This window comes from Vipera ursinii, assembly GCF_947247035.1.
Source record: "Vipera ursinii genome assembly, chromosome: 1".
Taxonomy (NCBI): domain Eukaryota; kingdom Metazoa; phylum Chordata; class Lepidosauria; order Squamata; family Viperidae; genus Vipera; species Vipera ursinii.
The window spans coordinates 248,443,845-248,469,097 of record NC_139512.1 but is presented as its reverse complement, the minus strand read 5'-3'; positions in this window follow the sequence as shown (position 1 = coordinate 248,469,097).

Below are 25,253 nucleotides of genomic sequence, written 5' to 3'. Positions count from 1 at the left end.
ACTTGCAACTTTCAGAACATTCCTACTTTATTTGTAAAAGGATACAGAAACAGTGGACTTCAGCTGAAAGGGAAAAGGGGTGAATTGTACAGGGAGATATATCTACTGGAAAAACTTGAAGTTCTGACCCCGTAAGTTTCTGCTCAAAGACCATTCTCCAAGGCTGCAAAGATACGTGGCTAGGATCTGAAATGTGTACACAGGTGGCAACCAGCAGTGTTGTTGAGGCTTGCCAGAACAAATGTGTAATCTCAAAGTAGTACATGCTCTCTGGAGCTAAACCTTCAGAAATAAAACATTTTGACCGGTTTAAAAAGAATAGCTACCATGTACCGGTATTTAGATATGTAATTTGATACTGTTAAATTTATTATGTACATATATTATTTATTTATTAATTACTTAGCAGATTTAAGGTTGAAAAATATTCAACTAAAAGAGCTGAACTAATTTATTTTAAGTTTTAGACTGCCGCAGGAATTTCAAAATATTACCAGATTTAGATTATTTTTGACTAAACCTAAATTAAATTAAAGTAAACTAAACCAGCCCAGTCAAATTAGCTAGACAATATATAGATGATTATAAAGAGATAGCCATATAATTTTAGCTTTAGAGAATAACGTTATTTTCTTTATTCAGGAAAAAGCCTTCACTGAAATTTTATATTATTTTATTTTTTAAAAAAAACCACTGAGTTCAATGGAGCACATACTGTGATAGGATTTTTTTTCTTAAAATCTTGTTTGGCATGGTATAATTATATCCAAAGAGAGGCTGGATTTTAAGTAATTGGGAGGGGGCGTCAGCAAAATAAATCAGTCTTATGTCATTCTTCAGTCAACACTGAAAAGCTACAGTTAGTAAAACTGCCAAGCTGAGCTCATAGAACAGAGTGACTGTAAGACTCATCAGCTGGATTTTTATAACCTTGTAGCTGTAACACTCAGCACAGCTGCTGGGCTGGTGTCTTTTTCATGTTGGATGCACTCTATTCACTTTGTAAGTTTCCTGTTGGATGAGCTGTGTAAAATATATATAACATTAAACATTTGTGGGTGGTTCTGTCCAGGTTTTCCTCCAGAGCTTGTATAAAATCTCCATAATATCACCTTTTTGTGACTGGTTGTATCATTTTTATTTTCCAAAATTGATTTGCTGATTTCAAGGAAGCATATACTATAAAAGGTAAAGGTAAAGGTTCCCCCGCACATGCGTGCTAGTCGTTTCTGACTCTAGGGGCCGGTGCTCATCTCCGTTTCAAAGCCGAAGAGCCAGCGCTTGTCCGAGGACGTCTCCGTGGTCATGTGGCCGGCATGACTAGACGCCAAAGGCGCACGGAACGCTGTTACCTTCCCACCGTAGTGGTCCCTGTTTTTCTACTTGCATTTTTACGTGCTTTTGAACTGCTAGGTTGGCAGAAGCTGGGACAAGTAACAGGCACTCACTCTGCTACGCGGCACTCGGGATTCGATCCATAAGCCTGGATCTGATTACCAAGTGTGCTCACAAGATCTTTCTATGCTATACTATCATCAGTTCTACAGATGGGAAAATCATTACTATTTTCAGAATTAGGTTATAGTGTTGTATTGGGCTTTAAAAAGAGTCTCAACATGTTGGTTCATACAAAATTTGACTGGAACATTGCTAACTTCACTTTGATCATATTTATGGCAATACTTGTTTGTCAGCATTAAATCCTATGTGTTTTCTAAAGTGAACTTAAATTTCTTATAGATAATTGTCCCAAAGGTGCTTTTTCACGAGGCAACTGGACTTTCTTTTTTCTGTTTGAAGACATTTCACTTCTCATCCAAGAAACTTCTTCAACTCTGACTGGATGGTGGGGAATGGAAGGATCTTGGATGACCTGGATGACAGAGAATCTCCATAGACTTATATATAATTTATATATACTTATTAAAATGAGCCTTGGTGGAGCAGTGGGCTAATGCCTCCTTAAGTAACACCAGCTGCCTGCAATTAGTGCAGGTTCAAGTCCCACCAGGCTCAAGGTTGACTCAGCCTTCCATCCTTCCGAGGAAGGTAAAATGAGGACCCAGATTGTTGGGGGCAATTAAGCTGACTTTGTAATAATGCCGCTTGGGGTGTGTGTGAAAGCCCTAATAAGCAGGCATATACATAGAGTGAAGGCTACTGCTAAGCTTGTAAGCCGCCCTGAGTCTTCGGAGAAGGGCGGGATATAAATGGAATTAAAATAAAAAAAAATAAAAAAATAAAAATCTTGAGATCCTCTTCATGTGCCCCAGTCAACTAAAGAGTTGGCTAGGGAGAGATTCCCAATAAATAATTACTTGATTACTTCTTTATTGTCTTCCCATATCTAGAGATTAGAGAAACCTAGACCTTTAAAGTCATCTGTATTTAAACCAACAAAATCTAGAGTCTCTACTGACTGCACTTAATTCTGGGCTGATAAGTATTTTTTTTTCTTGCAAACTTTATTATTTAACTGATTTGTAATCTATGTACGTGTGATCATTAATTATAATTTCAACATTCTCATGATTCTTACACTAACATTGATAATTGCAATCCACACTTTAAAATTGGAAGAATCCTTGGTTCCTTGACATGTGGGAACAGGGGATGATGGGCAAGCATCTCCTCTTCCAATCAGGAAGCCACAAGAATAGTATTTGAACCAGAAATAAACTGTCCCCTACACCTTCATTACATTCATTAGGAATGAGGGGGCAGCTGCGATATAGCCAAATAGACATAGAATTGTGTAAAATGTGACCTGTAGGCATATCCAGCCATGTTGCTAAATGCCAAGCAATTGGCAGAGAGAGAGAGAGAGAGAGAGAGAGAGAGAGAGAGAGAGAGAGAGAGAGAGAGAGAGGGAGGGAGGGAGGGAGGGAGGGAGGGAGGGAGAATCTACCTTAGTCTTGAACATAAATTGGTATGCTTTTATTGTGAACCAAGAAGTTATCAATGAGAACATTTGGAAATAAGTGACTCATTGTATGAAAACAAAATAGTCTTATTTAGTAGCAGTAGCGATAGCTTTTAGACTTATATACTGCTTCACAGTCCGTTATAGCACTCTCTAAGTGGTTTACAGAGTCAGCGTATTACCTCCAACTATATCTGGGTCCTCCTATCTGGCAGCTGGCAGTCAGCAGAAATAGCCTGCAATGCCGCATTCTAACCACTGCACCACCACGGCTCAGTAAATGGAACCAGAACTTTCAGTCAGCAAATTTCTGAAATAAGCATATTTAGTTTATTATGTGGTAACAACATACATAAATTCGTAAACATCCATTACACTTGCTCAGTTGAAACACTACCACACTATTAGTTTGGAAGAATACTTGAAAAACTGATTCATTCTTTAGAACAGTTCATAGATTTTCATCGGAGATAGAGATATTCCAGATTACAGATCTAAATTTTGATCCTTTCTGATTTCCCATAAAGCATTTTTAACTAATTAGGCATTTTAAATTTTGGCCATGTAGATAGTGTGGGAAGTCAGCCCCCACCAGAGAAGGAAATATTAAAAGGGTAGAATATTATATTTCCTCAAAGGATCTTAAAGAGGCAGAAAAGCGTGCCCAGTTTTTCTTAATAGCCCCAAGTCTCCCTCCCCCAAGCAGAAACCAGCTCTGTAGAAATGCAGATGTAATAATCCATTCAGGAAGGCTGGAGTCCTTCAGCTAGGAGCTTAGAAAGACAAAGACACCTAAGATCTACATACCCCACCCAAACTCTAAGACAGACATAATAGCATTTACCCACAGATGCCAAGGGGTCATACTCAGACTCAGGTCAAAGTACATGACACAGGAAATGCAAAGCCTCAAACAGAAACAAGAAACAACCTCAAGAGCCCCAGAGGCTATAAAAACCCACTCCCTACATGTGCTCTCTCTCTTTCCTTCCAGAGTCATATTTCTATCTGGCTCTCCTGTTCAATAAACTACAACCTTCTTTTTAAAGCAGTTGCCATGTTGTTTATTTCCAGCTTGGACTGAGCCCTGATGAAGACTTTTCCTTCAGCAATAGTAACCAATAATCCAAGAGAGCTGACAAACTATAACAGTAGTATTAGAACATGAAAAGCAAAAATATATCTTTGAAACATGCTTTAACTCATTTATAATTTATATTACCTTACGAGAAATATCACACATAATGGTCACCAACCAAAGTATTTTCAGTGAAAAATTCAATGGTGTTTAAAAGCACTTTTCCATGAGAATTGGAAAACACTGCATCGGGAAGAAGCCTCATGGTTCAACAGCCAGCTATGACTCAGTGCTTGCCCCCCCCCCTGGCATTTTTTTCTTTGAAACTTGATCTCATCTGTTGGAATTTTGCTCCAAGGCTAAAATTCAAGTATTACTGCTTCAAATTGCCTGGTTGATCTTGAGTAGAAACACAAAACAAAATTTGATCCATGCCGAGTTCGGCATACAGCATTAAAGTTTGCAGATTAAAATGGCCACAAAGTAATTCTTTCCTGTTATCTCCCATGTACTTACAGGATTCTAATTGGGTTCTCAATTAAAGTATAAAACCTGGAGTTGCAGTTGAGCTCCAAGATTTTTCACTATGGTAAAGCAAAGCAGATAGAAGGAAACAATGGTTGGTTTCATAGAATATGCTAAACCCTCATCCTGGGATAACAAAACACAATTGTTATGCTAATGTGCTACCCTCAGATAAACTATATTAGGGCTTAATATAATGGCCTAGTTCACTCAATATGTTATGATAATATTTGAATTCCTTTAACACGCTGAACCACAAACACCCCAGTCCCATTTTAGCCCAAACTAAACACATTCAGACACATTTATTGGGTGTTTCCTGCACCCAGGGGAGAATTTTGAATTTTCCTTTGTCACTCATTTGTTAAGAAAGAAAATGTGGTGTCCCCCCCCCCCCCGAGAACAGATGCTTATTGCTTTGCTGGGTACAAGTTTCACTTAAAATGTATACTAGTAGCATTCTTTCTAATTCTGAGGGCATCCACATAGCAAAATTTTGAAACAGGGAAATCTCAGGCATCAACAAACATCCTTTTATTTATTTTTACTTAGAATTGAAAGAATGTGCTGCAAGTGGTGCTGTTTTCAATAACAAGAGATCTGGTTGCTTAAGTTAACCTTAGAAAAGTCCTTCTCGTTTCCTCCATATGTACAAAAAAACGCTCACTTGACCCTCCTTGTTTTTAACAGAAATCTTGGAAAATCAGTTTAGCACAAACCTAAAGCCCACGTCTTGAACAGATTTAATAATAGGCCACAGCAGTGGAAAGTTAGTAAAAAATTGGCCGAGTTCTTCTCCAAGTTATTTTTATAATTCCTTAGAACATCCTGCTACTCCCCATATTTCTTTTCTGTTTTGTATTGACTTCCCCAGCTGGGGAAAGATAGCATCTTGGATACAAATAACTACTGGATAACTACTTTTCCATCCAAATGTTTCATACCCACTCCTTTAATCTTTGTAAATAGAGCTCTTACTAAGCCTATGCCCATATGTTACTCATGTGATATTTATTTAGCTGTGATAGTGATACTGCTGACATTTTTGAAACTATCTTGGATATCTATGCAGGTGTTAGATTTCTTATCTTACAGTAGTTTAGTATTGGTTGATGAAGTCAATATTTGGCTACTGGAATCCTTTCCACCAGATTACTAGTTACACATATGTGTGTTCATCAGGTGTTATCTCCTTCTCTTATCTCAAGACATTAATAACTATTCTAAAACTTGACATTTTTTTCTAACACACATCCACATTCACGCACCATGGTTTCTGCTAAACTAAATGGAATTTAATTCCCATCCAGAAAAATCCAATACTTACTGTTTCATGCATGTGAAATATCTAACTAAAAGTGAAAGACTTTAATATTGACTAGTAGTTGTGGCAACAGCCAAAAGTCTTACTCCTGTCCATTTTGTTCTGATTAGACATAGGTATATTATTTGTTTTAATACTACTACTCAACACTAGGGCAATTAACAATATTGTGGAGTGATTTGTAGGAATAATCTGCCAGCATTGGAAAAGAAACCAGGGTTGTGGGATCTCTCTTCTCCCTAAAAATAAAACCAAACCAAACAAAAACACAACACAAGATGATGGAGGAATGAATAAAGCAGTACTTACTCCTTGCAAACGTAGTTCTTAGTATTTATTTCTATAACCAAGCAAACTATATTCTATTACATAGCTAATATCACATAAACTGAATAGACGACAGCATATTGATGTCTACCTATAAAGATGCCTTTGTAACAATACAGTCATTCTTCTAGTAGATTTATTTGCAGCTGTACAAAGCCAGTATTTTTACATCAAGAATGTATCAGTCTTTTAAAATCACTATAACCAAACGGGATGAATATTTCATTTTTTAGTTTCACATGGCAGCGGACAACATTGATATTTAGTGAAATATTTCTTCTTAACAGTGGAAGAGAAACCTTTCGATAGTAAAGAAATTTAAAAGACTGCAGCAATTTCAACTTCACATAGGAATAAAGTTTTCAAATGGAACTTGTTCCTTTGAAAATCTCCTAAATTTCCCAGCACTTCATGCGCAGATCATAATTGATTCATCCCTCAAAGAAGAAAAAAAATCATACATAGTCATGTTTACCTGAGATGGAAGCTAAACCATAAAATCACTGGCAGGATTCTCTCTTGAGTAAACACAGAAAAAGATAACTTTTAAAAGGTCAGTTTTTTATGCTGGAAGAAAGAGGGAAAACTATATATATCATGGCAACTGGCCATTTTGGCAAAGCTTAAAAATAATCCATTCAAAGTACTTCCACAATCTCTCTCTCTCTCTCTCTCTCTCCTCCCCCTCCCCACCCTTTAATGTAAAAGTCAGAAATCTCTCATTCATTGTTTCTGGGCAAATTCTCAAGAAGCTCTTTAAATATAGTAAGCAATTAGGAGCCTCAGTGGAGCAGGAGAAGGTGATACTGTGACAAATGGATTGGAAAATTCCACCATGACAAGTACTGAAGGAATTATTGTGATGAGATTACTTGGGAACAGTGATAAAATGGCCATTGCTTTTGAAGCCAGAAGCAGAGGAATCTTAAATGCTGATATTATAAGCTTGTGTGAGTTACATATTAGTATGAGAATGTAAATGTGAATAACTTTATTCAGGGAATAAAGCCAAAGAGACTGCCTGGAGGAGTCAACAGAAGAACATTTATGCTTTTAATGTATATTCTACCATTTCCCAAGGCAAAACATAAAACAAGTAGTGTGTCTCCTAATTCTACTCTATCTTGTTCTTATTTTAGTTTTCTGCATTTGCAGCTGTCCATCCATTGTTCCAGACCTAATTTATATTTAATTTGGCAGAGATTGTGGATAGAGGACCCAGGCAAAGTGCATTTTATGATGGTATGGCCCACATGACTAAGTCCATCATATTGAAACCAGTGATAACTCAAAAGCTCATATTTTTTGCTGGATGATGTCCAGGAGCTAAAATCCAACACACTTAAACTTCAGATTGCAGCAGAACAAGAAAACAAAACTTAAAGGAGTCTGCTTAAGAGATATGCTCTCCCATTGTACTACCATGGGCCCTTAAATATCCTCTATAGCATTGTACTTTGTACCTGACAACATTAAGATGTATGGATTTTAACTCCCAGAATTCCCCAGCCAGCAATTCTGAGAGTTGAAGTCCTTGAATCTCAAAATTGCCAAGATTGAAAACACTGCTCTGGAGAATCTTCAACCTTTTGGGCAACTATAAGTGGCAGTGGGCAGAAAAAAATCTATTCTGCTGGCACATGGATCCCACTAGATTCACTAGCAAAGCGTTATGTTGGAGATAGGGGGTAGTTCAGAGATCCCAGGATCTCTTTTCCATGGAGAGGACAAGGAGAATGATAGCAGAAGGGGAAGATAGCATATTTGCCCTGATTCTTTTAAAAACAGGAGAAATCTTTCCTTTTATCAACATATCACAAAATGTAGCAAAATTATCCATAATGATAACTGGCCAAATAAAGGATGAAGAGAAAAAAGTAGCACATTTTCAGGAGCTGGGCAGCATAGAAATTTAATAAATACAGAATAAAAGAATAACAGAGTTGGAAGGGACCTTAGAGGTTTTCTAGTCCAACCGCCTGCCCAGGGAGGAAGCCCTATATCATTTCAGACAAAAGTGCCAGCAGGACTATGTAACTTGTCTTATGGCCTGTAAAGTCATCTGTTGAGAGAAAGACAACACAGTGTTCTGTATACAGAATGAACAATAAATTTTAGGCTGACCATATTTTTTTAACCCAGTGCTGATTGGCCCTGTGATCATCTAAAAGTGTAAATATCATAAATAGGAAAATAATTGTAATGGCAAACCAAATTCAATAATAGGTCAATATTTACATGTGTAAAAAGATAACGAGAAAGACTACAAGAGGGCAAAAAAAAAAAGCAGTGGGAGAAGGAGTCACTTCTGATTTCCTGATGGCTTCCCCATTGACTTTGCTTTGGGAAAGTGGCAGAAAACATCAGAAAGCTTGATCACATGTCCACAGAGATGCTGAAACAGCCACAACATTGTCAACAAATCTGACCTGAACATCAATGAAATTACAATTCCACAGGAATAATGGGTCCCAGATTTTTTAAGCATTTAAGGTAGCAGTTTTGAGATTTCTTGGTTCAAAAATTGCTGTGGTATAATGCACCGTTTTGGCTAACTTGAAGTGACAAACAGATAAACCCAATGAGAATGCTAGTAGTATAGAAATAGATAAGAATGTTGGTTTCCTCTATAAAATCTTTCATTGAAATTCTACTGCTTATGCTCTGAATCATATTTTCTTGTAAAAGGAGCATCATTTTTAGTTGACACTGTATTAAAATATTAGTATTTTTGTTTTGCAACTATTTGTGGATGTGCCATTAGCCAAAACAAAACATAGAATGCAATAATAAATGCCCCTTTTTATGGCTGCTGTCAGACTATATCTTGTATAATGCTCCAGCATAATAACCAATTTCAGCTTAAATTGTCATAACTCCAACTCTATGAAGTCAAAGATATATGTATAAATCTCTGCAAGGCCCTGCTCTGAACTAGGAATACTAAAGGTTTGGGCAATCAATTACAAGTTCCAAAGGTTTTTGGTTTTATTTTGTTTTTATATCCTTGCGCACAGTGTTTGTATTCAGGCAGCAATATAGAAAGGTTCCAAGAGAAAGATATAAAGAAAAAAATTACCAAAACATAGAAAAGTGGAGATGGTTTAAGCCTCTGAGAGGAAATTCAAAGGTGAGAAAAGCAGAGAAGCCATGTTGTTTCCATTTTAGTTGCCACCAATTTTAGCTCCTGTTTTGAAAGATTTTCCATCCTATGATTTCTACTGTTCCATGATTGTTTGGGGGCAGCAACTTACAATTTAAGTATCAAGTCTGAATTCAGTGGCAAGTATCCTCGAAGCATTGTGAAGCTCTACCTTTAAAATTTACTCCACATCTATCATATTAGTGCAGGTTCGCATCCCACCAGGCTCAAGGTTGACTCAGCCTTCCATCCTTCCGAGGTAGGTAAAATGAGGACCCAGATTGTTGAGGGCAATTAAGCTGACTTTGTAATAATGCCGCTTGGGGGAGTGTGTGAAAGCCCTAATAAGCAGGCATATACATAGAATGAAGGCTACTGCTAAGCTTGTAAGCCGCCCTGAGTTTTCGGAGAAGGGCGGGATATAAATGGAATAAAAATTAAAATTAAAAAAATATAAAAGGTGGCACAAAAATCTTGCTTGCTTTTGCAGTATTGTTTGTACTATTACTTTCACTACTCCTTTTTTCATTATGCTCTTGTGAATGCAATTCACATTGATTTAGTAGTCAAGGATAACATGGCAATATCACAATCAGATTGTGATGGCATAGGTGGGAGTACATTTGTGTTTTTATTCAATGGAATTGTGGCAGCTTTGCAAAAACAGTTTCATGCTGCTATAATCCTGAAATAAACTATCTTGAAATGGCAAGGAAGAGATGAGAATTTATTGATAACCATGCACATTAACATTCTTTTGAAGCAGATGGATGCAGGTCTGGAACAGGTATAAAACAAATTCCTCTACGGTTGTTATGTCAAGAAGCTTTTTATAGAAAATAAATGATAGTTACATAAACCTCATTGACTTACACGGACCTACTGACTTTTTTCTGAAAGAGAACCTAAATTAAAAACAAGAGAAGAATTGGAAATGAAGGGTCTTACTGGTCAAGAGTTTGCTTTTGCTCAGTTGATAGATTTAAATTGGACAAATGTAAAAATTTTGATTTTACAAATGAGAATACTTGTGTTGAATTAGATCTGTGTATCAATGTTGAGCATGCTATCATTAAGATCTATTTTTGAAAATGAGTATATAAGAGGAATGTTTTAAAGGCTGTATGACTAAATGGGCAAAAAAATGGATACAATTTTTGATTAATTAGAGAATATGTGGAGTAAAGGATTGAAATTCACATTCTAAACTTTTATTATCTGTACTCCAATAAATAGAATCCATTTCTAACTGTAACTTTATCTTCTAGTAGACAATAATGAAACTTCTGTAGTCTCAATAATGTATTTAAGATTGGAATATAAATATAGTTGCATTGGTGCTCAGTCCAAGCACCACTTAGATTTAAATCAATTAAAACTAACAAAAGTCAATAATGCTACTAATAGCTCCGTTATCTGCACTGTGTGTGAAAGTGTGATATATTTCAGTCGCCACCTAATGTACTTAGAATCTGGGTGCCAATTGGTTTAAAGCATTCGTGTGGTTCCAGGAGCAGGCTATTATTAAACACGTTCTCCTGTTAACAAATGCAGTTTCTTAAATGAAAAAGTGAGTGTAATTTAAAACTTCATTAACAGCAAGAAAAAAATGTCATGCAGTTTATTCCAAGCACATCACTGGTCCCTAGAGCTCAGTATAGCCCAGGGGTAGGCAACTCCCAGAATTCCTGAGCCAGCACGAGTCATAAAAGAGCCAAGGTTGCCTACCCCTGGTATATATAGCCTATGCCAGTGATGACAAACCTTTTAGAGACTGAGTGCCCAAACTGCAACCCAAAACCCACTTATGTATCATCGGGTGCTGGGTGGGTGTGGCCCTTTGGCTGGGTGTGGCCAATTGGGTGGGCATGGCCCATTGGGTGGGCATGTCTGCAGTGGTAATGGCAGACTGGGTGGGAGTAAAAAGTTCAATCAATCAATTCCAACTTTGCGAAATCTTTTTTTTCCCCACGAGAAGTTGAAAATGACTGATTGATTGAACCTTTTTTTTTTTGCACACGGCAGCAGAGGCCTAAAGCAAAAAGGTTTTATAAAATCCAGCTGAAGGCCTAGGATTGGGGAAATGGGGCACGTGCCAACAGAGAGGGTTCTGAGTGCAACCAGTGGCACTCGTGCCATAGGTTTACCACCACGGGCCTTTGCTAACCAGCGGTAATTTTTAGAGTTTCCAGTCCCACCCAGGGATGCTGCAACTGATTGTAGGACTTTCTGCATCCAAAGCATATCCTCAACATTGAGCTGAGCTAGTAGCTTGATATAGGAATGGATTACTGACACCTGAACAAAGGCCAGGCAGGTCAATGTTTTGGTTGTGGATGTCACAGAAAGGTATTTGTACTTACCATCATATAGTCAGCATGGGTCAAAATCAACAACTTTGATTGAACAACTCAGCTGTATCTCTTTTTGTCCTGGAAATTGATGGTATGAGACATGTTCCATCTGATTTCATAAAATTGATATAAACTGAGTTCCCACCCACCGTTTGGAAGGTGAGGAAGATAAGGAGTGGCTTCCCCACTGATCAACCTTTTGAAGAATGATAGCTATGCATCTGCTTACCCCAAAATCTTGGTGGAAGGTTAGCCATAGCAATACTTTCTCTTTTCAATGCTTGGTCATATTACCGGTAATAGTCCCAACAAGGAAGTGCCTACTTCCAGTATTTGGACCAAGAAAATGCAAAGGTCCTATCTTGGAATTTCACTGAGAATTCTTCATCTATTCCCAAGTATGCTATAAGGGAAGAATGCCTATATGGGCAAGTCAATCTATGCTGAGGGAATGGTTTCCTTCCCCCCGCAACCAACTTTTTGAAGCAAAAATAGACCAGGGTTCCATTTTTACATCCATTTGGATCATAACCACAAAGTTCATAAAACTTCAATCTTAAGCTCCTATTTGGCTGACAGAATAGAAGATTTGGCCTGACACAGATGGATTTTGGACGGCTACGTCTTTTAAAATGAACCTGATCCTCCTGACACGATCCTGCCAGCCAATATTTGTATGAAATATTGGGGAAAAAATGGGCTGGAGAAAACTTGGTTATAGATGACAGAGGGGAAGTGACCTTCTGTGTAGTAGAAATTGCACTTTGATGGGCAAAATTAAGGATCTACTGTTTTTTCCCCATCATAGGGCTGCATTGGTGGAAAATATTTTCAGCTATTGGACTTCTGGCCTCAAGCATCTTTTAGATATCAATAGGAGTGTAATCCTCCTATATAGCCCCCCACCTTCTTTCTCTGTCTCTTTCATTATCAAACTCATTTGAGCAGAAAAGTGCCTTCAAGTGTGGCACTACTGGAAAACAATGTAGAAAGAAAGAGGAAAAACAAACATCTTAGGAGAGAATGTCTTTAGTTTCTCGAATGCTGAAAGAATTTTGATTTAGTAGGACTGTCAAGTATGCTGTATGCAGCCTTCCTTTCAGGATAGGTTAGGGAAAATACACACCATGACTGCCACTTACCATTATTTTGAAATGCAAATGTTAGCTGTTTTGTTTGCTTTTTTGATTAGGCAGCTTCAGTTCCAATCACCAACCAACTACGGTACAATTTTGTTTGTTCTGGATTCATCCTGTCCTGGTAGCAAAGCATCCCAGCCTCCATCCCATCCATTCAATTATCATTTCTCTTTGTTTCTCTTTAGTTTGCTTTCTGGCTGCTATGGTGCTTTCCACTTAAATAATTCTCTTTGCTAACCCATATCTTTTGTCATTCAGAAAACAGTAAGAAAGAAGGCTAAAATTTTCTTTTTGCAGATCACCATAAGATTTCATTTTGATTTGGTTTCTTTTATTTTCGATTGTGACACTTCCCCCACCCTGTAGGCATTTTCGCCTTTGTGTTTCATAAGCTTCTCTGAATGAAATGAAAAGTATCCCTTGGTTTGTGCACATACTGGGAAAAGCTGAAGAAAGGACAAAGAGGGAATGGTTCTGGGCAAGATCAACAAAGGGAAAGAGATGGTTCCATATATGGCAACCAATATACATATACTGATACAGAATAAGGTGCACAATAGAAGTACAAAATGATTGCTGGGCTAATATTCCACAAAATGATATTCACCTTCCACTTCCACAAGAATTACCAGGCTATTTTGGAAGTGCTGGAAGGAATACACTTTTTTGTTGTTGTTTTGGAGAAGAGCTCATGACATCACAAACACAATCTTCTATTCTTATGGCTGCTTCTGGAAGGAGAAACAAACTCTTAATTTCCTCTGTTTCCTACTGTGACATCATCACAGGGACTTCAATCTTAAAAGGACCTAGAAGTGATTTAGAGAGGGACAGTTTGGTATAGTGCAATACTATGCAGGCTATAAACAAGCTAACCATAAGTTCTAGCTTAGCCTTGAGCACAAAAGCAGCTAGAGGACTTTGAGTCAGTCACTCTCCCTCAGCCCTAGAAAGAACATATTGGAGAACTACTAGTTCCAAAAATCTTGCAAAGTAAACAGCATGGACTTGTTCAGGCAAACACCTAGAATCAAGATGGACTCTTTATGTTGGAGGTGTAAAAATATGAGGCTTCACTGATCATATGATATAGTAATGTGATCATTTTATTTTGGGGAGGTATTTGTATATTGATGCATATACTGTATGCAGATTTATGAGAAAAATCACTCAATGTTAATATGATAATATAATTTTTCACCATACACCAAAGCTCTGGAATTTAATTACTTATCAGGAATTAGGAATGTTTCAAACCATGAGGAGTGGCTAGAATCCTATTGAGAAATAGGAAATGTGACATTATTCACAGGTTAAGGAAGGTGTAATGTATTGGCCATAACTGTGTTAATCACTTGCTTAATGTCTGACCTAGATTGCTGTATTGCTTAACAGTTGCTGCTACTGAAAGCCAGACTGGCTGTCTCCACGCTGATAATTAGGCTTGGGGTGGGAAACTGTTACTTTAAACCTATTGGTTGCTGCCTAGAGGCTAACAGTATAAATAGCTGTGCAGCAGCCATTAGGGCTGCTTCTTTTCTGAGTTAATAAACTTGTTTGCTGTTTCAACACTTCATCTTGCTTAATGCATAAAAGAACCAAAGATACAATAGTGGTGATGAAGGTGGGATGTGCTGCTTCATCATAAGAGTTTGAAGTCACTAGGGGGTGAAGCCAGCACAGAGCCTGGCAGGAACTATGTTTCCCCCCCCCTTGGTCTGCCAGCAAGCCATGCTGGAGACCACCTCACTTGAAGGATCCATCCTAGGGCCTACACAGAAGCCAGCAGCACATAGGCATTGCGAGCAAGAAGCCACTCACCAGCTGAAAGAATTCGACGTCACACACCTAGAGAGATAGGCATCCTACATTTCCTGCATTGAAAATTACCTCTGTGCCAACCAGGTGGGTGAAGATGGGTTGAAGGCTGCCACCCTCCTCTCTGTGTACGGCCCTGCCACCTTCGACAATGCCAAGAACCTGGTCGCCTCGATGCCACTTGAGTCAGTCACCTACGTGGACTAGAAGAAAAAGCTCCGAGACCACTTCAAGCCCAAATTGTCCATCATAGCATGGAGGCATGCCTTTGAATAGCGGGAGCAACAGCTCGGCGAATTGGCAACGGAATTCATCACAGCCCTTCGGCAGGCGTCTTGATTCTGCATTTTCATGGACTTGGAAGAAAGACTAAGGGACCTTTTAGTCTGTGGACTAAGGAATGGAGAGCTCCAGCAAAATCTCTTCACAAAGGAGACTCTCTCACTACAGGAGGCCTTGAAGGAGATCATGGCTGACAAAGCCGCCGGAGGGTCGTTAAAGTGCTATGGCCCTCCAAAAGCATGCCGAACATCGAAACCGTCCACCACGAGGACGCTGAGCGGATGGAAGACACCAATTCAGACTACAAAGTCGACCAGCTTTGGAAGCAATCAGAGAAGGGACCGTGGCCAGCTGACAAGGCAATTCCTTTTCTTAGATGCATGGGCTGCGGAGGCCGCCATCACCGCTCAGAATGCCATTTTTGAACAGCAACATGCCAGGCATGTGGCAAACTAGGCCACATTGCCCTCTACCGAGGTTGCCAGAAAGACAGCCCACCTGAAAACACATTCAGGAAAGGTATCAGGGCTCCAGGTCAACACCGAGTAGGGTTCTGCTGTAGCCGAAAGAGCATGTTCCGCACTGGTGCCCATTGCCCCCTTTTTTTTTTTTTTTTTTATTGAAAAGTTTTAAAAAATACAATTTTCCTTTAAGAAACCCCCCTTCCCCCTCCCTCCTCCCCTCCCTACCTCCCCCCTATCTCCCCCCCTCCCCCTCTCCCTCCTCCCTCCCCTGCTTCCCCCCCTCTACTTCCCCTCCTCCCCCCCTGAAGTGGCTGGAACAGACCACTCAAGACAGCTGGTAACTTCAACTGATTTATTAAGACAGAGCAGAAAGGTACAGGAGCACTTGGCTATTTATAGTCTGGCGCCGGTCGTACGGTCCAATCATGAGCCGCCCTTCTTCCCGCTTTACTTCTCTTCCAATCAGCTCTGCGGCTCGTTTGACAGTTCTGCTCCTCGTGCGGCGGCTTGTGTTGTTTTGACAGCCGCGAGCTGTCAACTCGTGCGCATGCGCCAGTCCGGAGTTTTGACAGCTGTCAAAACTCCCTCGTGTTCCGCTGTCAACGATTTACCTCATGTTCCGCTGATAATGTTAAACCTTTATGAATCAATAATGTTAACACATAAACTGCAATAACTGAACTATACACATATAATACACCCCTTACCCCTCCCCTGGATGGTTTCCGCCCCCGTGTGTTTGTTTGTCGCTCCCTGCCCATTCATAGTCTTGCAAGTAAGTTGGTGGTTTCCTCGATCGGCTGGACCGTCGTGGGGGAGCCTCATCTTCGAGAACTCCTTCCTCCTGCGGTTGTGGCTGTGCTTCTTCGGATGGCGGAACGCTAGGTATAAAGGGGGTTAAAAGGGGTTGTTGTGATGGTGGGGGTGTGTTTTGTGGTTTGCGGATTCTTATTTGATCTAGGTGTCGTCGTAGTTGGCCGTGTGTGTCAGAGTGGATTAAATATGAGACAGGTCCGGTTTGCTTTATTATGACGCCTTGGATCCATTTTTGGTTGTTGGTGTAATTCCTAGCCCAGATAGCTTGGCCTGGCAGAAAGGTTCGTGGCGCGGATGTAGGAGGTTGTGGGTCATTAGGAGTTCTATCTGGGTGCAGTCTGTCTAATCTTGTTATTAGCCTCCTGCCCCATCGAAGTTCAGCTGGTGATTTGCCAGTGGTGGTGCCGGGTGTCGTGTGTTGAGCTAGGAGGAATTGGCTAAGGCGTCGGTGCCAGTTTCCTTTTATGAATTTATTAAGTGCTTCTTTTGTTGACCTCACCATTATTTCTGCCATGCCATTTGTCGACGGGTGGAAGGGTGCTGACGTCACCAGTCTAATACAGTTCCTCGAAGCGAACATCTGAAATTCACGAGAGGTGAATTGTGGGCCGTTGTCCGAAACTATGACGTCTGGGAGGCCATGTGTTGCAAAAACTTTTCTAAGTGCTTGTATAGTGGAGTATGTTGTTATTTTGTTTAGGGGTATCACCTCGAGCCATTTAGAAAAGCTATCCACAATTATTAAGAAATTCTGCCCTCGTATTGGTCCCGCAAAATCTAGGTGGATACGGGACCATGGGTTTTTTGTTGTTTCCCACTTATGGATTGGAGCCTGGGGTGGTTCGCTTCTTGTTAGTTGGCAAGTATAACATCCCCCTACATGTTGTTCTATGTCTTTATCAATTCCTGGCCACCATACATAGCTTCTTGCAAGTAACTTCATTTTTACCATTCCAGGGTGCCCTTCGTGTAATGTTTTTAATGTTTGTTGTATATTTGTGTGTGGTATCACTACTCTATTTCCCCATAGAAGACAGCCTAAATGAGAGGTTAGTTCTGCTTGTCTGGTGAAAAAAGGGCGAAATGTTTCTGCTGGGCTTTTGTGTGGCCATCCAGTTGTGACCCATTGCAGAACCCTGCTGAGAGTTGAATCCTTCGCGGTGTTATCAGCAATGATTTTTGCTGTGAGGGGGAATTCTGGTAATTCCTCGATGGCCATAATGTTGCTTGCAGGGGCTGGGTCTGGGTCGTGGCAACGTATAGGGAGTCTGCTTAGGCAATCTGCATGCCCTAGTTCCCTGCCTGGTTTGTATACTAGTTTGTAGGAGTAAGCTGATAGGAAGGTTGACCAGCGTAGGATTCTAGGGGATAATATTTGCGGGGTCGTTTTGTCCCAGGTAAATATGCCTAATAGGGGTTTGTGGTCCGTGAAGATAGTGAACTGTCTGCCATACAGATAGTCGTGAAATTTTTTAACTCCGGCAACGATGGCCAGGGCCTCTCTGTCAATTTGAGCGTAGTTCCTTTCTGTTTTAGTCAGAGTCCGAGAGTAAAATGCAATGGGTCTTTGGGTGTCGTCCTGGTCCAGGTGGCTCAAGACTGCCCCAATCCCGTATGGAGATGCATCGCAAGCGATGCAGACGGGGGTGTCCTCTTGGAATAGTGTGATAGTGGAACTTTTACAAATGATGTTCTTGAGTGACTGAAAACTGTTTTCATGCACTCTTGTCCAGGTCCAGGGTTTGCCCTTGTCTAATAGCCTATGAAGTGGCTCTGCAATAGTAGCCTTGTGGGGGAGGAAGGCGTGGTAAAAATTTAATAATCCCAAAAACGCCTGAAGTTCCTGTTTGTTTTTGGGGCTGGGGGCTGCTTGGATGGCTTTTAGTTTGTCGTTTGTCGGGTGAATGCCCTGGGCGTCAATCTTATACCCGAGGAATTCCGTAGAGGGAACTCCTATAGAGCACTTCTCTCTTTTTAGTTTAAATCCGGCCGTTCGGAATCGCTCTAGCACAGCTGACAGTCTGTCAGCTAGGATGGCTTCTATTTCTCCGGCGATAAGTACATCGTCGAAGTAAGGGGAGACCCCGGGGATTCCCTTTAATGTTTTTTCCATAATACTTTGGAAAATGCCTGGGGCGGTCGAAATGCCAAATTGTAGTCTTGTCACTTTAAATGCTCCGCGGTGAGTGACGATTGTCTGGGCTGCCGCGGTGTCATCTGTCACCGGCAACTGCAAATACGCCTGCGTGAGATCTAATTTCGCAAAAATGGCGCCTGAGCGAATAGAAGCCAGGACGTCCCTAACTGCTGGAATGGGGTAAGAGTGGGCATTAAGTGCTAAGTTGAGTGTCCCCTTATAATCTGCGCATATTCTAATTTGGCCATTTGGTTTCAGTGGCATTACTATGGGGGTTTCCCAACTGCCCCCGTCAGTAGGTTCTAAAACTCCAAGTTTGACAAGGCGTTCCAGTTCGTCCTCAATTTTTTGTTTGAGGGTGAAGGGGACCCGCCTGGCCCTGATTTTAATAGGCTGTATGGCGGGGTTTAAGTTAAGGGCGATGGGAGGTCCTGTGTATTTGCCTAAGGAACCATCAAAGACCCAGAGCTTAGCCCTCCCCTTGAGTTGAATTGGTGTCTTCTGGTAGTCAGCTAATTGAACTTGAGGGTTTTTTAACGGTATTGTTTTTTTACTGCGCTCACAAATTTCTCTAAACGTTCTAGACGAAATTAAGGTTACAGCAGAACCTGAATCCACCTCCATATCGCAATAGACTCCCTGTAATTTAGTTTTAATTTTTACCTTAGGGCTTAAGCTGTGTACTCCCTCCACTGACTTCACTAACCCCACTGAGGGCTTTCCCTTACTGGCTCTGTGGGTGATCGTACCTGGGGAAGCAGCCTCTACTTCATGCAGGTTGTCGCGGGGACGGCCTCGGCAGACGGGTTTAATGTGGCCGGTCTTGCCACAATTATGACATTTAGCGCTCCGGAAACGGCAATTTGCCCGGGCATGGTTTCCGCCGCAGCTGGCACAGGCGTTTCGTTGTTCCCTTTGGGCTGAGGTGAAGTTTCTTGTACTGGGACGGTCGTTGTTGTCGCTCCGTCTACCTTGCCTTCTCTCCATTCGGCGTTGTAATGCATCGGTGTCTGTTAGATCGATGGACTCTTCGTCGCTGAGACACGCTTCGTCCTGATGGACGCTGCTTTGGGGTTCCATTGCCGTTCGGTTGGAGGGCTTCTTGTGGTTATCTTCATACGCCAAAATCTCACGGGAGACCTGGGCGAGGGTCATCTCCGGCTTTGACGTGATTTTCTTCTTGAGACGTTCGTCCCTCAGCCCGATGACCACCTGGTCCCGAATCCGGTCCTCTAAGTCGGGGAAGTTGCAGCTTCGCGCAGCGTGCCGGACTCCCGCGATGAAATCATTTGCTGGTTCATCCGGCCGCTGCCTTCGTTGGGCGAACTGTACCCGCCAGTACAGTTCTGAACGGGCCGGCATGTAGTGCTTGCTGAGCCGGTCAACGAGTTCTGAGTATGGAACTTCAGTGATCGGCACCGGGCTGAATAGTCCGACAGCAGCATCGTAGACGGGCGGACCGCTGATGTACAGTAGTGCGGCTGCCTTGGCTCTGTCATCTGTTATTTTGCTGACGAGGAGGAATCCCTCTACCTGCCCCAGATGCGACTCCCATCGCTCGGGGTGGTGAGTGTCAAACTCCCTCACTCGTCCGAAATTTGCCATGCTGTCAGGGCTCGGTGGTCCGCTTCGCTGGGGAGTTAAAACTCCCAGTGACTCGCTCTATTGGCCGAGGATTCCCCTGGCCGTGACTTCAGCTCTGGAAGCGGATCCCACCTTCGTCGCCAGTGAAGTGGCTGGAACAGACCACTCAAGACAGCTGGTAACTTCAACTGATTTATTAAGACAGAGCAGAAAGGTACAGGAGCACTTGGCTATTTATAGTCTGGCGCCGGTCGTACGGTCCAATCATGAGCCGCCCTTCTTCCCGCTTTACTTCTCTTCCAATCAGCTCTGCGGCTCGTTTGACAGTTCTGCTCCTCGTGCGGCGGCTTGTGTTGTTTTGACAGCCGCGAGCTGTCAACTCGTGCGCATGCGCCAGTCCGGAGTTTTGACAGCTGTCAAAACTCCCTCGTGTTCCGCTGTCAACGATTTACCTCATGTTCCGCTGATAATGTTAAACCTTTATGAATCAATAATGTTAACACATAAACTGCAATAACTGAACTATACACATATAATACACCCCCTCCCCCCCCTCCGACTTCCCAGAGCAAAATACAAGGTATATATCTAAAAAGCAATCATAAACAATCATATACTAACAATTATAAACTCTAAAATCCATCACTCTCTAGCTTATATAAAGTAAGCCTATCCTTAACAATACTAAATATATATAAAAAACTAAAATAAAAGAAAACTAGCATCATTCCCATCTATGTTCTTCCACATTTCCCTATTACCTAAACATATTCTCATTTACACATCACAAACACCTATCCCTATTAACCTCTCTAGCCAAAATAGACTATAATAGATAGTTCTTACACAAATTAACCCGCATTAACCCACAAAACTTTCTTCCTCTTCCTCTGTAATAAATTGTCCATTAATTCCAAATTAAAGATTCTGTTACCATACATATCATCCCAAAACTTTTAAAAACACAACTACCACTTGTCTATAAGTATATTGTGGAAGTTCCATAGATTTCTGCTGGTCTTATTTTTTTGTCTTTTTTGAGCGTTTTAAGGCAGCACGCGTCACCCTCTGTTCTCTAATATCATCCAAAAGAGTTGCAGCTTGAACTCCTCCTGTACCCTTCTCGTCTATCAGTCCATTTTCATCCTCTTGATGTTCTCCTTCTCCAGATCCCTCTGCAGCTTCCAGAAGTGTTGATGGGGTTACATTTAAAACATTGTTGTAAAAGTCATGCGCTTGCTTCACATTACCCAAACAGTACCTTTTGCCATCATACATGAAGCTCAGCCCAGCTGGGATCTCCCATCTGAACCTTATATCCCTTTGCTTGAGCTCTTGCACAAGAAAAATAAAATCCTTCCTTCTCTTTAAAATCTTTGGAGGAATTTCTTTTAGAACCAAAACTTCTTGACCAGCAATCACAACTTTGGTATCATAGGCAGCTTGTATAACTTCATCTCTAACTTCCCTTTTTACAAAATAAACCACCACATCTCTAGGCAACTTTCTCTGTTTAGCAATCCACGAATTCACACGAAACACTTTGTCCATACCTTGTTTTATTTCAGATGCTGGATGATTCAATACCCCCTCAAAAGCCTCAGAAACCAGCTGCTTTAAATCTTCCTTAATATTCTCTTTTAGGCCTCTAATTCTCACAGCAAACTGCATCTGGTAAAATTGGGCCAGACTCTGTTCACTATCCATTTTGTCTTTTAAATCTTCAATTTCCAAAACTTTTGCTTCTAATATAGCATTCTTTTGAGTCAAGTCTTGCACTTGGTCATCCAGCACCTCCACACATTTAGCAACTTTATGCACTGAGGACAAAATGTCTGCCTTCATCTCTCTAAGTTTCTGTTCCATCCTTTCTTCCATTCTCTGCTCCAATTTCTCCAATTTCTCCTCCATCTGTGCAAATTTAGCACCCATTGACTCCAGAATTAACTGGGTATGTCTTTCAAGATCCTTCGAAGTCAATACATCAGGAGAATGCAACGCCTGCAGTAATGATTGTTGTTGCACCGGAGAATTTCCAGCACTCCGAAAAGTTCTAGGGGGAGGTTTAGCCGCCATCTTTTACTTACAATTGTGACGCACTTTCACTTTAAGTTTTAAGCAAAGTCCATCAAGCTTGAGAGTAAAATAAAATAATCTTCTTCATCTCTTCATCTTTCCCTCTTGTACTGCTCTGCCTGCTCTTTTCCTTTCATAGTCTCTCCTTCAAGCAGGGATGGTCGCAGACGCCTGGCTCTGCTCCATAAAGTCCGGAGCAGAGACGCTAGCCAGCTGGGAGCAGCCCAGGCTACGGGGGAGTTCAATCCTTCAGCCGCCCAAGCTCCAAGCTCAGGCGGCCCCGGAGAACTCAACCCCCACCTGGGGGCTCACCCCCTCCTCTTCTCCCGAGGAGGGGGCTTCAAATTCGCCCGAACAGCTGATCGGCGCTGTTTCGGGCGAAAAATCACACAGCTGAGCTGCGGGCAGCCCGGGAAGGCTGTCTCCGGCGCCACGGAGCCACCGGAAGCCAGTGCCCATTGCCCCCTTAAGCCGAAGCTTTGACTCCAGGTCAAGCTTCAGGGAGTTCCATGCAAAATGGAACTGGACACTGGCTCAGCCATGTCCATCATCTCCCAAGGAACATTCAGGCACATATGCAATCGCAGCAACCGATGGGCCAAACTCCGGCCATGTAATTTACTGGCGGTCAAAGGCAAAGCCACACTTCTGGTGAAATTCAAGGGTTTTGAAGGTCCACTAGATGTCGTAGTGGGGAAGATTGGTTTATAACTCAGTCCTACGTGCTAGTGAGTTTAAACATGAGTTCATACTTGTGTTTTATACAGAAATATTATTTCTAATTTGTGCTGATGAGAAGTCTCTGAAACCAAAAGCAAATATTTATCTACCTCCCAAATATATAATAATAATAATAATAATAATAATAATAATAATAATAATAATAATAATAATAATATCTGTAATACCATCAAACATCCACATCTGCCTATCCCAGGTCCTTGATAAGGACTCGATAGGTAGACAAAAATGCCAAATCCAGTCTGAACATCTGGCTGACTGTGCGATGATTAATAATAATAATAATAACAACAGCAATAATAATAGAGTTGGAAGGGTCCTTGGAGGTATTCTAGTCCACCCCACTGCTCAGGTAGGAAACCCTATATCATTTCAGACAAATGATTGTCCAGTCTCTTCTTAAAAACATCCAGTGTTGGAGCATTCACAACTTCTGGATCGTTTAATTGTTCTAACTGATTAATTGTTCTAACTGTCAGGAAATTTCTCCTTAGTTCTAGGTTGCTTCTCTCCTTGATTAGTTTCCCTCAGTTGCTTCTTGTCCTGCTTTCAGGTGCTTTGGAGAATAGCTTGACTCCCTCTTCTTTGTGGCAGCTCCTGAGATATTGGAACAGTGCTATCATGTCACCCCTCACCCTTCTTTTCATTAAACTAGACATACCCAAATCCAGCAACCGTTCATTGTATGTTTTAGCCTCCGGTCCCTTAATCATCCAAGTCAGAATAGATAAGCATGCTGAACCTATAGCTGCCATTCAGACTTCAAATTAAAACAGTGTAATTAGAAATATAATTTTGGACTGGCACCATTTAATAACCTTTTTGTGGAATTTTACCATCACCAGGACCAAGGATCTGCATAAATCAGTACACTGATATACTACTATCTTTTGAATGTTTAATTCAAAACATATGCTACTATCTTTTGACTGTTTAATTATCTTAATATCCTTTTTACTTTAGGTCAAAATGTTTGTACATCAAAGTTCTTGTTTCTGAAGGCTTTCCTCTATCTCCAACAAAAGCAGCTCTGGGGATAAATTTTCTTAGCTCAGTGATTTTAAGAAGAAAATTATATATTCACACCTCCTGCATATCATCACTACTCAGTCCTGGTAAGCCTAGAGTTAGCCAATCTGTGGTATGCTTATGCATTCCGTACAATCAACTTAACATCTGGGGTGTCCAAGTGGTTCAATATATAACCTAACTTTTTAAATTCCCACTTGTTTTTGCCATATATACACATGAACATTTACTGTGAAAATAGCCTTGCAGAGCAATTTTCTTCCGGCTCTAGGAAGAACAGGCAAAATCTGACGCTCACACTGCAGAGGGTGGTGAGAGTTAAAGAGAAATTGCTTAGATGGAGTATAGCAACCTCCTGGGGCTTTGGCTCAATGCCAACCTGTGTCTATTTCTAGCCAGGCAGCAGCAGGCACAGCAGGCAGCAAAAAGGTGCAGTTCTGCTACATTTATCACTGATTTATACCAGGATTAATTGGAACCATAGGTCACCAGGGTGTAACTCTGGTAATTATTTCCAATGGGACACCTCAGGATTGGGACTTTGATACAATAATCAAGAAAAAGTGCTGGTGAGCATGTACACATTTTCCCTGTCCAGTATTATGGTATAATACATCCACAGTGAAGATCTAGAAATCTAGTGTGAAGGTAACTTGATTAAACTTCATGATGTCCTCTTCTGCCTCCAATAGTTTAGTTCTTCTTTCTAGAACCACACGATCGCAATTGTTGGGTCAGCTTCATTGTTCACTTCCTTTCTCTGCTTCCTCATACTATTTTGCTTTGTCCTGTCTATGTCACTAATGTATTTTCTCTTTGTAAAGAAGGACGAGGGGGGAGATGATAGCAGTGTTCCAATATCTAAGGGGCTGCCACAAAGAAGAGGGGATCAACCTATTCTCCAAAGCACCTGAAGGCAGGAGAAGAAGCAACAGCAGCAGCAGAAGAAGAAACTAATCAAGGAGAGAACAAATCTAGAACTAAGGAGAAATTTCCTGACAGAACAATTAATCGGTGGAACGACTTCCTCCAGAAGTTGTGAATGCTCCAATGCTGGAAGTTTTTAAGAAGAGACTGGACAGCCATTTGTCTGAAATAGGGTTTCCTGCCTGAGTAGAGTGCTGGACTAGAAGACCTCCAAGGTCCCTTCCAACTTTGTTATTCTGTGATTCACTGATTTATATTATTCATTTTCTATCCTACTACAAAGTGATTCAGGGATCCTTGGCCTCACCTATCTTGGTCTGTGGTGTATTACGGCTTGTTCAGTTTCCACATAACATGTTAGTAGAGGCAAATATGAAACAGTTAACTTTTAGGCTTGCAGTTCATGCTCTTCTTAGAAAACTGATATTAGTAAGAAGAATGTCCAGTCCACAGGGTCTGTTGGTCTTAGCTAGTATTTCACCACCCAAAGTCCCTCTTTGAGGAAGTTTGGTGATCTAGAATGCAAAATATAAATAAATTTTGCATCTGCATAGTTTAGTCACATTA